Below are 13,701 nucleotides of genomic sequence, written 5' to 3' on the forward strand. Positions count from 1 at the left end.
GAGGTCATAATTTGTCCCTTTATTTTGAATTCCAGGAGGGTTTAAAAATTGTTGGCATCCAAACAACAAGCAATCTTGTTTTAATCACTGAATCATTAAGAAAATGCAACTAAATCCTGACACCGTAGAGCCTATAGTACACTTCACTGCTTTTCCCCTCTGCTAAGCTGCAGAAAGAAGAAAGGAAAAGGGATTCTTTACAAGGAGAGAATAAAGCACTTACACTTCATAGGACTTTCTAGCCACAGATGCCAGGTGCTACCCACTGAAATCCAGGCTTGAACTAAGCTCCACATTTCTGAAAGGACCATCTCAACCGAAGCCTGGGGCTCAGAGTCAGCAGGAGGAAGCTGCAGCTCCCACTAGCAGCACATTTCAAAGAGGCTGCAACAAGAGAACATTTTCCATTTAAGCAACTAATTCCAATCTTCCATTTCACAAAGCAGTAGCAGAACAGCCCTTTATATGAGTCTTTTCAAAAGACATTTCCATGACTATGTGATGAATATGAAACAGGCGATGGCCCAGCAATCCTTTGACTAACATGCTCCAAGTCTTTCATTATACTACTCAGCAGATCCTAAAAGTACTTGCTCTTTTTTTCTTTAATAGTCACGACTGCTCCAACTCATTTCTACAATAACAGTTCTGCTGTTATCAACAGAAACTGCTGAATCGACAGAAATCAATGAGCAGACCCTTAACAATGCAAGTCCACACCCAGATAGGGGCCTAAGGATTCATTAGCTGCCAAAAATCAGAAGCAGATTAGAGCTGGTAGTTAATCCTATACAAAAACTCCTCAAATTAAGTAGACTTACTCAGAATACTTCCCTGAAAACAGAAAAGTTCTAGCAAATAGAAAATTACATTCTGGAAATAAAGATATTTCAATGGGAAAAAAAACAAATATTTCAATGGGATTTGAAAAGTAAGCATAAATGTGTCAGGTTGCTGTACTTTTTAAAAGCATTTCAATTAACGAATAATACATTTATTAAATGTTTATAGTATCCTGGAAGGAGAGGAAGACTAGGTAAGAGTACAGTAAAAAGAACCCTTAAAAAACACTGTCAACCAGACAATGTAACATTTTAGACATATGACCTATAACAATATAGTATAGAGCTAGAAAATCAGAATTTCCCAAATCAAGAAAAAATCATTTTCATGAGACAGGTAAGGAACAAACTAGTTTTATTAACCTGAAAAAGAGAAAGTATTTTTTAAGTCAGTCAACTATCTTAAGGTTTTGTATCTAATCCATTATGAAACTTGTACAAATTTAAGACAAACTGCTAGGTCTGTCACAAGTTACTTTCTAATGGTTTTCTTAGACAGTGAGGAGAGAAAATGATATGAATGGATATTAAAAAAATATAAGCTATAAGCTTATATTTTATAGCTCTCAAAAGATAACTATCACTACCTAAAACTGTTATCTTTCAAAATAATTTGTTTTGCAAGATGGCCTGAAATACAGAAACTATGATGAAATGAAACTTAGCTAATACCTTCACCACAGCAGTAATGAGTAAACAATTCCCAACTCCAAACACAGAGCCTAAGTGAAAAATAATCATAAAGCCCTTAGTGAGCTCCCAGAACCATAAAATACCCACGTTTGCATAAACAACTACTTTTCTAGAAGCAAAAAAGCTCATTTATAGAGATAAGTTCAGTCAATTTACATTTCCACAGCCATCCCCATAATAACCGAACAGATAATTAAAAGAGAGACATTATTTCCCTTATGGGAGGGAAGAGATTCCTGGCTAAAAATAATTATTTAAAACATCAAAAGCTACTCAAATTCCAAAAGAAACACTCAAACACTGTTCAAGACAATTTTGGAAGACTGCAGTGCCCGTATATATCACTCTATCTTGATCTCAGTGAGAGGAATCAGGAAGACCAAATGACTACACCCACTGCACACTGTGGTCTCCTCAGTTTCTGATTAAATCCAAGTGTTTCTGGGACAAGCGTTTCAAACAGTCCTGAGTTATAAAATAAACTTTGTCAAATAAACTTTGGCTCAAATCTGTAGCTGTTGGTCACATATATTATGATACTGAGAAATTTTGCCAATATTTTTTCCCAACAACTATAAAGAATTCCTATCCAAATTAAAAACCCTAAGTCACCTATACATGTGACTTATTAACCCTCAAGACTGGCCCTGAAAAAACGTATGTCTGGATCTGTAAGATCAACTTGGGTTAGGAGTGACTGAAGCATACATTTCTTGAAAATCAATTCACTGTGGACCTTAATAATTACACTGGGCAGCCCTGCTTTAGAAGTAGAAAATGCCAAGCTTGAAACCATTTCAAGCAAATGAGTAGCCCATACGAGGGCTTCCTAAAAGCTGAAAATATGGGAAATGGATTTCCTTTAATCACTGGTCTCCATTCCTGCCTATCTGAACAAGTTTTTTTTATAACAACTCATATAAACCTGAAGAATGAGAGTACTATTAGACATACTAAGCTACACTAATACCCTGCTGAAGATTCAAGTTTTTTAACCATGTAGAAATATGAGATGCTAGCTTAAGGTTTAATAAAAAATGCATTATAGTGTCAGAAAACTCTGAATGCTTATGTAAAAATATATACCTTTTTAGGACTAGTTCTAAGTATATTCTTCTGCTTTAGGGTCATGTATAAAGGGTATTAATAATGGCTGAGACAGAAAATACAAGTAACAATTAATACAGAGAAAACTGAAAAGAAGAGTGCTTTGGGCTTGGGGAAAAAAAAAAGTAAGAAACATATAAACTCTGTTAACAGAAATTTCTTACCAAAAGAAAAAAAACACAAATTTCATAATATTTTCATTTTGAGAAGTCTAACCAGAAAGAGGAAAAAATTAAATTGATACTTTCAAGGGTTTCTGCACGCCAAACACAACAAAATTATTCCCATTAGCAGTACTGTGAACTTCCAATAAAGAGAAATAAACTTCTCTCTAGAACTTCACCAGTTTAAAACACTCTCTGGTAATATTTCAGTACCAGGGTACATGGTAGGGCAATACAGGAGAGACAATCTGAGCAACCTCAACTTTCTAAGAATTACATCTGTTTTTAAGTTCAACAGAGCTTATGAGACTTCTCTAGTGGTCCAGCAGTTAAGACTCCGAGCTTCCACTGTAGGAGGCATGGGTATCTGGTTGGGGAACTAAGATCCTGTATGCCACACAGTGCAGTCAAAGAAACGGGGAGTGGGGAAGAGTCTAAAATTCTATAAAATCTAGAAAATAGCACATTGGTTCCTCAAATAAAAAACAAAAAACACAGAATTACAATATGATCCAGCAACTCCCCTTCTGGTGATATACTCAAAAGAATTAATAGAAGAGATTCCAAAAGATATCTCTACACCTGTGCTCATAACAGCATTATTCATAATAGCCAAAACGTGGAAGCTACCCAAGTGTGTACCAACAGATGAATGGATAAACAATATACGGTATATACATACATTCTTATTCAGCCTTAAAAAGGGATGAAATCCATCTACAACATGGATGAACCCTGAAGGCATTAAGTGAAACATGCCAGTCACAAAAGGACAAATACTGTAGGATTCTACTTATATGAGGTACCTCAAGTAGTCAAGCCCATGGAGACAAACGGCAGAATGGTGGCTGCCAGGGACTATGGGGAGAAATGGGGAGTTAGTTAACCATATTTAATGTGTACAAATTTTTCAGTTTTATAATACGAGAAAAGTTCTGGAGATGGATGGTGGTGATGTTTGTACTGTATTATTCTATTCATAAGGTACTTGGAGTAGTCAAATTTATAGAGGAAAAAAAGCAGAATGGTGGTTACCAGGAGTTGAAGAGAGGAGGGAATGGAGAATTATTCTTCAACAGTTACAGAGTTTTAGTTTAGAAAGATGAAAAATTCTGGAGATAGCACTGATTGTTGTTCAGTCACTAAGTCATGTCCACTCTTTGCAATCCCATGGACTACAGAACCCAAGGCTTCCCTGTCCTTCACTATCTCCGGGTTTGTTCAAACTCATGTCCATCAAGTCAGTGATACCCAAACATCTCATCCTCTGCCACCCCTTCTACTTTTGCCTTCAATCTTTCCCAGCATCAGAGTCTTTTCCAGTGAGTCGGCTCTTCACATTAGGTGGGCAAAGTATTGGAGCTTCAGCATCAGTCCTTCCAAAGAATATTCAGGACTGATTTCCTTTAGGATTGACTGGCTTGATCTCCTTGTTGTCCAAGTGACTCTCAAGAGTCTCCAGCACCATAATTCAAAAGCATCAATTTTTCAGTGCTCAGCCTTCTTTATAATCCAACTCTCATATCCGTACATGACCACTGGAAAAATCATAGCTTTGACTATATGGACCTTTGTTGGCAAAATGATGTCTCCACTTTTTAATATGCTGTCTAGGTTTGTAGCACTGATTAACTTTCTAATATTTTGCACGTTTTGAAATGTTTATTTTTATATGATTATATTTAAAATTTTAGTAAAGACAGAGAATGAGATAGTTGGATGATATCACCGACTCAATGGACATGAGTTTAAGTAAACTGCAGGAGTTGGCGATGGACAGGGAAGCCTGGTGTGCTGCAGTCCATGGGATCACAGAGTCAGACACGACTGAGCAACTGAAATGAACTGAAATAAAACTATATTGATCATATTGTGGTGATGGTTGCACAACAACATGAATGTACCTAATACCACTGAACTATATACCTAAAAATAGTTAAAATGTTAAGTTAGAAAATGTAGCAGTGGGACATCTCTGGTGGTCCAGTGGCTAAGACTCTGTGCTCCCAATACAGAGGGCCTGGGTTCAATCCCTGGTCAGGGAACTAGATCCCACATGCTGCAACGAAGATCAAAGATCCTAGATCCTGTGTGCTGCAACTAAGATCCAGTGCAGCCAAATAAATAAATATTTTTTAGAAAATGTAGCAGTGCCCTGGTAATTTTATATTCTGTTTCAAACCATCGACTGGTCGAAAGCCTGGGAAGATGAGAAATAAACTAATCAAAATACAGATGAATGTCACCAGATAATAGACTACAATGGCCAAAGAAATACCATCACAAATCTTCATTCATAAGCTCCAATACAACAAGGACGTGAAATGACTATATTTGCACTGTCTAAGACCTGGAATGTGGCAATGCAAATAAGGCATTGATCTTAATTAGCTCAAATTTAAATAGCCACATTAGCCATATGGGTAATGGTAATCATATTAGACAACATAACCAGACTGGTACACTATTATATTCAGTAGAAAGGTCTTTGGTTTTTACCACTTATATACTCCCATTTTCCAGCAATGCAAAGCATTCAGTATTCCTATATTCACTGAACTGACCCCACAGAAGTAATACAGGAACATTTTCTATTTTCTGGAAAGTTTGCCTTTAGAAAACAGGTTTCATAGTCACTTGACTGGAAGATGAGAGCAGAAGCATTAAAAGACTTCTAGATTTTCAGGTGAATCAAATCAATGACTGCATTGCTAGGGGAAAAATCAAAGATTCTAGGTTTTAGAACTAAAAAGAATCAAGAAACTCCAAAGAGGAAAATTACTAGGAAAGAAGTTTGAAACTGATACTCCATGACCCATGACCTTCCAGATATATTTAGAAGAAAATTCTCAAGGCTATGTGATAAACCAATGCCAACTTAGTGTATCAGAGCATGATTCGATTCCAGTTGATTTATGTCTTTGGATTCTTTTCATCGATCCCTTTTCAGTCTAGAGAGTGAAATAGGAAACTTCTGAGATAACCTCTAATCCACAGACTGTCTCCATAAAGGTAGTTTCCTTCTTCTAATCTAAGTTAAAAATTTAGGACAAATGAGTAGCACAGTTTATTAGCCCTATAAAGAGATGGTCTTTCCTTCCAATACTACACCTACTCATTTTGGTTACTTAGAAGTAAACAAAGGAAAGTAGGTATTCAAAATAGTCCATTGCTAAACAGGCTTCCTTTAAAATGTCTCACAATAATTTTCTTTCTTTAAAAACACTCTAAAGATAATCAGTGATATCTGCCTATCACATAAAACAAAAACATGGCTCTCAGTTGTTTCCAAGAATTGTGGTGAAAAAAAGTTACAAGTAATGACAGTAGATTCTTCTAAAAATGGCTACTTTATACAAATCTCAGAGAAAGAAAAGATGTTAATGTGTGGCATGGGCAGAACCATATCCAAATTGCACCTTTATACCAAATCTACTGTCCCTAGGGTCCATTAAAACTATACTAAATGGCTCCAAGTTTAGTAAAGTATGGGGTTGAGGGAAGTAAAGACAATAGTTTTTCAAAACGTCTATTATTCAAAGCGGTTTTGAAACAAACCAGGTAGATTCTATTCCTTACCAATTTAATTTTTCTTGTTATTTTCTTAGGGACTATACAGTTTGGATGCTACTTTATTTGGTATAATTTTAGTTACCACATCTTCTGTTTTTAACTAAAGTAGATTTTTTTTTTTTTTGGTGTGTGGGGCGGGGGCCCACCATGTGGCTTATGGGGATCTCAATTCCCCAACCAGAGATTGAACCCTGGGACCCTGTGAAGTGAAAGCACACAGTCCTAACCACTGAACCGCAAAGGAATTCTTTATCAATTTCAAACTGAAAATTAAAACCTTATGATACTATACTAGCATGATTTCTTACTACACTAAAACACTTTTTACTTACAATGTCACTTAGTGATCACTTCAAGACAGGATAGTTGTGGCAAAAAGTTCTCCTTTTCTGTACTCAAGTCGTTCAAAGTATAAAATGAGGGTAATAAAAACTTATCTCATAAAGATTGTTCTTTTAGAAGATTTGAAAGACTGAAAACAGAAGGCTGAGTAATATTGTTTATTTTCAGTCACCCACGGATATGTTAGAGAAACGCAGCAAAAATAAATGAAATTCATAGATAAAGACAAATCTGAGTCATCCAACTGCCCCTTTGGAGATGCTACAAGCAGCTATGCGTTCAAGAACATTTTTAAGAACCTGTGTGTGTCAGGCATCTTGATCATTTAATAATCTTGGTTTATTCCTTCAACTATGCATATCAGATTATATAAACTAAATATATAATATAGATATAGATGATAATATATATATAATCTATATCTATATTATATACAGTCTATTAGGGCAGACAAAACAAGTTTTCAAAAAGGTAAAAACATGATAAATGCAATTAAAGTGCTTTAGGTGTTGGGGCAGGGGCGGAAATGAATTTCAGCAGAAGAGAATCAGTTAACACTTTAGACAGAGTTTAAGCTAGGTTTTGAAAAGATGGGTTAATTTCTTCATTTGAAGATAGGACTGGGAAAAAGTAATAGGTAAGCACAAAGGTAAGAAAAAAATCAATCATAAAATCAGACAAAGGTAGCATTTCCCCGCTCCTTCCCCTCCAAAAAACCCATCTGGTTTCTTTGAGATACTACAGCTTGTGTGAGTGTTGATGAGAAAAGACCCAGTAAAGAGGGAGTTCGAGGATACAAGTAAGACATAGGATAATCAAAAGATCAAGGTTCCTGAGAATTCAGAAAATAAGATGCAGAGCACTGCGATCTGACAGAAGCAACTGGATACACATGCTCAAGTTCTTCAAATCAGACGTGAAGGGATGGTGGTAAATTGAAGAAAGAAGAGAATGACAGTGCTTGAAAAATACAAGACCTAACAAAGAAAAGGGCCAGTCAATGGAATAAGGTTTTGATAAAATTCAAGAACTAAGTAAGACTTCTTAACTCAATCAAACTGACTGAAACATCAGTTTGCCTGAGGGTTCCTTCCAAAGTTAGAGTAAAAAGTTTTTCCCCCTCCAAAGGTGAGGGAACCCATAAGAACAAAGAATGCAAACATAAACAATATTAACAAAACTGTGAAAACTAGAAAGCGCACACACACACACACACACGCGCGCGCGCGCATGCACACACATGCTCAGTTATCTTTGGGACCCCGTGGACTGTAGCCCACCAGGCTCCTCTGTCCATGGAATTTTCCAGGCAAGAATACTGGAGTGTGTTGCCATGTCCTACTCCAGGGGATCTTCCTGACACAGGGATTGAACCTCCGTCTCCTGCATCTCCTGAAATGGCAGGTGGATTCTCTACCACTGCATCACTGGAGAAGTCCCAGAAAGCTAATGGGTGAGGGTTAACCCTCTGAGCAGGTCTGAGAAAGTGGAAATTTGCCTGCCGGCAGGGAGGGAAGAAGGGATAAGCATGGTGGAAGCCAAGGGGGCAAACTGTAGGAAATCAACCCTAAATATTAATTGGAAGGATTGATGCTGAAGCTCCAATACTGTGGCCACCTGATGTTAAGAGCAGACTCATTGGAAAAGACCCTGATGCTGGGAAAGATTGAGGGAAGGAGGAGAATGACAGAGAATGAGATGGTTGGATGGCATCACTGAGTCAATGGACATGGGTTTGAGTAAACTTCAGGAGAGAGTGAAGGACAGGGAGTCCTGGCATGCTGCAGTCCAAGGGGGTCACAAAGAGCCAGACATGACTGAGTGACTGAACAACAACAACAATAAAGGGGGCAAATCCCTGATTTGCAAAATCCCAGAAAAGCTCAAGAACTGCAAGTACTGAGGTACATCTGAAGAAAGAAACAGAAAACAGAACAAATGGAACAGAAAACAAAGAAATGGGTTCAAAAACCTTTGCCAGCAGTTTAGTTTCCTAGATTTTCTCCCTGACTCTTGAGGGACCAGGACACTATAACTATCCTCTCACCATCACAAAGACTCAAGGTTTAGTTTGGAGAGACTACAGTAGAACTCTGGACTTTTGGACAACAGGCTCACCTATGGATGGGAGTATCATACTGAAAATAGATTAAATAAAGTCTATATACTTAGTGGTGAGATCCATCCTCCAGCTGATTCTCCCATATGCCACCAGCAGGCTAGTTTATAACTCCCCACCCCCACCCAGGAGAACACCAGAGAACTCTCAGAGTAAAAAAAGTGATCCAAGAAAAAAGACCAACGAAGTCAATGAGAAAGAAGAGATGAAGGTCCCTTTTATATTATCTGTCAAATCAGGGAGTAATCCAAAAAAAGATCATGGGATCCACGATTCAGTGCATCCAATACAAGAGAACGGAATTCCCTTAGGATGGTGAGATCCCAGGACAATAGTTATGCAACAGACCTGGAGAGCAACCAGATCAGATTGGAGCAGGAAGATAGAGGGCTCTCAGGGAAGGTTTTCTTCCAACAAAAATGGAAACAGATTACCAGTGTGAACATACTAAGAGAAAAAGAAGGGAATTAAGAAGCCAACGTGTTAGCTGAGTTAGCTGAATTGTAAAATGATGACGTGTGACTGTGCTATTTTCCAGGTCCACTTTTCCGCTCTTCACTACCATGTTTTCTGCCCCAGCGTGCTTGACCTCTATGGAACAGATCAACAGGTTCCTGAGTTCCCTAGTTAAGGGTTGGGTTTGCCCAATGGGGAATCCCAAGAGGAAGTTAGGAGAATAAAGTGTAGATATTTATTCCTCCAACTTCCTCCCTGCAAAATCACCTCAAGACGGCTGCTGCTGCTAAGTCACTTCAGTCGTGTCCGACTCTGTGCGACCCCATAGACAGCAGCCCACCAGGCTCCCCCGTCCCTGGGATTCTCCAGGCAAGAACACTGGAGTGGGTTGCCATTTCCTTCTCCAACGCACAAAAGTGAAAAGTCAAAGTGAAGTCGCTCAGTTGTGTCCGACTCTTCACAACCCCACGGACTGCAGCCTACCAGGCTCCTCCGTCCATGGGATTTTCCAGGCAAGAGTACTGGAGTGGGGTGCCATTGCCTTCTCCTTCAAGATGGCTAGGGCCCTTCAAATGAAAACTACCATTCCTCTCAAGGCAGTCAACTCCATATTCCTCTTGAGAGCTCAAGAAGTAACCACTCCCTATCTTATTTCTTATGGCTTAGGGCTATTAACAGTTTGGCTACAGGTTTCCATATTATGTTTAATGGCACATTATATCCGCATCTTTATAAATAGTACCTTTATAAAACAAACCCTTCTCAAATTAGCCTATTTCACGTGTGCATCTGTTTCTGTTGGGACCTGACTGACTGTAAACAGTGATGATGATGATGATGATGATGGTGAAGACGCAGGGCTGTTATAGAGACTCAGTTCAGTTCAGTCACTCAGTCGTGTCCGACCCCACTGACTGCGGCACGCCAGGCCTCCCTGTCCATCACCAACTCCCGGAGTCTACCCAAACTCACGTCCATTGAGTCGGTGATGCAATCTAACCATCTCTTCCCCTATCGTCCCCTTCTCCTCCCACCCTCAATCTTTCCCAACATCAGGGTCTTTTCAAATGAGTCAGCTCTTCACATCAGGTGGCCAAAGTATTGGAGTTTCAGCTTCAAAATGAACACCCAGGACTGATTTCCTTTAGGATGGACTGGCTGGATCTCCTTGCAGTCCAAGGGATTCTCAAGAGTCTTCTCCAACACCACAATTCAAAAGCATCAATTCTTCAATGCTCAGCTTTCTTTATAGTCCAACTCTCACATCCATACATGACCACTGGAAAAACCATAGCCTTGACTAGATGGCCTGTGTTGACAAAGTAATGTCTCTGCTTTTTAATATGCTGTCTAGGTTGGTCACGGAGAAGGCAATGGCACCCCACTCCAGTACTCTTGCCTGGAAAATCCCATGGACGGAGGAGCCTGGTAGGCTGCAGTCCATGGGGTCGAGAAGAGTCGGACACAACTGAGCGACTTCACTTTGACTTTTCACTTCCGTGCGTTGGAGAAGGAAATGGCAACCCACTCCAGTGTTCTTGCCTGGAGAATCCCAGGGACGGGGGAGCCCGGTGGGCTAGCGTCTATGGGGTCACACAGAGTCGGACACAACTGAAGTGACTTAGCAGCAGCAGGTTGGTCATAACTTTCCTTCCAAGGAGTTGCTGCTGCTGCTGCTAAGTCGATTCAGTCGTGTCCGACTCTGTGCGACCCCATAGACGGCAGCCCACCAGGCTCCCCCGTCCCTGGGATTCTCCAGGAAAGAACACTGGAGTGGGTTGCCATTTCCTTTTCCAATGCATGAAAGTGAAAAGTGAAAGGGAAGTTGCTCAGTCGTGTCCAACTCCTATCGACCCTATGGACTGCAGCCTACCAGGCTCCTCCGTCCATGGGATTTTCCAGGCAAGAGTACTGGAGGGGGGTGCCATTGCCTTCTCCATTCCAAGGAGTAAGCGTCTTTTAATTTCTTGGCTGCAGTCACCATCTGCAGTGATTTTGGAGCCCAAAAAAATTAAGTCTGTCACTGTTTCCCCATCTATTTGCCATGAAGTGATGGGACCAGATGCCATGATTTTAGTTTTCTGAATGTTGAACTAGTGGAAAGTAAATAGCTAATATTTAAGTAGCAATTACTAACATATTTCGAGTTATAGGTTTCAAGAAATTTGTTAAGCTCTTTGCAGGTATTAACTTAAACATTACAAATATTCCATGGCAGCAAAATTTTTTTTGTCTGGTTCATTTCCATATACCAACACCTAGTAGCTGGTACATGGTAAGCACTCAAACACTGATTTAAAATACAATAAGCAGGTTTGGTAAAGAAGAGCTGGCTTTTGGTGTGGTGAAGCATTTCTCCTACTTTTACCTTGAAAACTTTAAGATCAGGGACATGTGGCTTCCCAGATCACAGTTCAGTCCAGTCCAGTTCAGTCGCTCAGTCATGTCCAACTCTTTGCTACCCCATGAACTGCAGCGCGCCAGGCCTCCCTGTGCATCACCAACTCCTGGAGTTTACCCAAACTCAAGTCCATTGAGTCGGTGATGCCATCCAAACACCTCATCCTCTGTCGTCCCCTTCTCCTCCCGGACTCAATCTTTCCCAGTATCAGGGTCTTTTCAAATGAGTCAGCTCTTTGCATCAGGTGGCCAAAGGATTGGAGTTTCAGCTTCAACATCAGTCCTTCCAATGAACACCCAGGACTCATCTCCTTTAGGATGGACTGGCTGGATCTCCTTGCAGTCCAAGGGACTCTCAAGAGTCTTCTCCAACACCACAGTTCAGAAGCATCAATTCTTCGGTGCTCAGCTTTCTTTATAGTCCAACTATCACATCTATACATGACCACTGGAAAAACCAGAGCCTTGACTTGACGGACCTTTGCTGACAAAGTAATGTCTCTGCTTTTGAATATGCTATCTAGGTTGGTCATAACTTTCCTTCCAAGGAGAAAGTGTCTTTTAATTTCATGGCTGCAATCACCATCTGCAGTGATTTTGGAGCCCAAAAAAATAAAGTCAGCCACTGTTTCCACTGTTTCCCCATCTATTTCCCATGAAGTGATGGGACCAAATGCCATGATCTTAGTTTTCTGAATGTTGAGCTTTAAGCCAACTTTTTCACTCTCCTCTTTCACTTTCATCAAGAGGCTCTTTAGTTCTTCTTCGCTTTCTGCCATAAGGGTGGTGTCATCTGCATATCTGAGGTTATTTCCCAGATCACAAAAACTAACTAAACACTAAGACCCCTGATGGCTTCTTCAGTAGTAAAGAATCTATCTGCCTGCCAATACAGAAGCAGGCCCAATCCCTGAGTCTAGAAGATTCTCTGGAGAAGAAAAATAGAAACTCACTCCAGTATTCTTCTTGCCTGGGAAATCTCATGGACAGAGGAGCCTGGCAGGCCACAGTCCTTGAGGTCGCAAGAGTCAGATTCAACTTAACAACTAAATAACAACAACATCTAAGACCATATAAGAATGATTTTCTTATGTAGCCTACAATGAGTTATATTCCTTTCTCCTCTCATGGGGTCATCCAGGACTTGAGTTTCCGATTTTTTTTTTTTTTTAAGTGTAATATTCAAAGTCAAGGTAGCCAATTTTAAAATACTTATTATGCACTTACAGCCAAGGAGCCCTCAAAAGGGCAGAGCATCTTTAAGTACTAGTTTTGAGTTTTAAAAAAGAAATGGGAAGGGAGGGGGCAAATTTAAAAATATGCTTAGGCATATGAAATGCAAAAATAAGAAAGGTAAAGTCAACAAGATCACCAAGTATACATACCCACACAGAATTAAAGCAAAGCAAAGGTAAGTGGGAAAATTAGGGGAGGAAGCATAATGCACGTGATTCAAATGCGCAAAATACAATGCATATAATAGGTTGCAATAAATTAACCCCCTCATTGGATGCTGACACGATTATCTGTAATAATCAAGGCAGCTTTGATATCTATATCTTACAAAGAAGGTAAAACTCAGGAGAAAGAGAAGATTAAAGAACTGCAAAGATTTTCTGAAACCAAAATTGATTTTTTTTATGTTGCGCTCCCAAACACAAGAAAAACTCACGTGGATAAGGATCCAGAAACGTGAGAAGCTACGAGAATACAATACTCAAACTAGAGTGAAGAGCAGCAAAGAACAGTTAAGGTGTAAGCTACGACTGGAAAGGAATTACCGGGCGTAACACCTAGACATCGAAGAGAGACGGATAAAGCATCCTTAGAAGATGGAGAAAGACCGGGATTGGATTTGGTTGAAGAAAGACAAAACAGAAAAGCAAGGCCTAAGAAGCAAGTAGCAGCAAGTGTAAAACTTAAGAGGAACAGATCGAAGCCACAAGCAAGAAGTATAGGACTTACAAATCACATTCTACGGGGAGGGGAAAGGGCCACTTCGCGA

At 39.7% G+C, this 13,701-nt stretch overlaps 1 protein-coding gene across 3 annotated transcripts in view; it reads right to left on the reverse strand.

Annotated features, from left to right (window-relative positions):
• TNPO3 (transportin 3) overlaps positions 1–13,701 on the reverse strand; it is a 111,366-nt gene that overhangs the window by 65,015 nt on the left and 32,650 nt on the right. The window contains exon 2 of one of the 3 annotated variants that reach the window (XM_019959056.2): positions 224–384. The exons of the other annotated variants lie outside the window; for them this stretch is intronic. The gene's annotated coding sequence lies outside the window, so the exon portion shown is untranslated. The remainder of the gene's footprint in view (positions 1–223; positions 385–13,701) is intronic. 3 annotated transcript variants of the gene reach the window in all.

This window comes from Bos indicus, chromosome 4, assembly GCF_029378745.1.
Source record: "Bos indicus isolate NIAB-ARS_2022 breed Sahiwal x Tharparkar chromosome 4, NIAB-ARS_B.indTharparkar_mat_pri_1.0, whole genome shotgun sequence".
Lineage (NCBI taxonomy): Eukaryota > Metazoa > Chordata > Mammalia > Artiodactyla > Bovidae > Bos > Bos indicus.